Consider the following 324-nt stretch of genomic DNA (forward strand, 5'->3'; position numbering starts at 1 on the left):
TCTTCTAAACTATCTCAGAGGAGTAAATCTAGCAAAGTCTTTTCGTTTAAAACTCTAGACCTCAGTCAGTTTATTAAAAACTAAATTAGAAAATCGATCTATTTTTTGACAATCTCATAACATAAGAAGCTAACATTGGCGGATATGTCACTCTGCATTTCTACCAATTTATAAATGTTTTTAATTCCATATTTAAAAAACGGTATTTAAGAATACCGAGTTCAGATAAAATACTTGATCATTTTAAGTTCTGATCTGGTTTTCCATACAAGTTTTGTGTGGATTGTTTTAGAACTCTTCCGTTGGCTAATAAATTCGCAAGCA

Source organism: Teleopsis dalmanni, chromosome 2 (genome assembly GCF_002237135.1).
Source record: "Teleopsis dalmanni isolate 2A chromosome 2, ASM223713v2, whole genome shotgun sequence".
In the NCBI taxonomy this organism is placed as follows: Eukaryota; Metazoa; Arthropoda; class Insecta; order Diptera; family Diopsidae; genus Teleopsis; species Teleopsis dalmanni.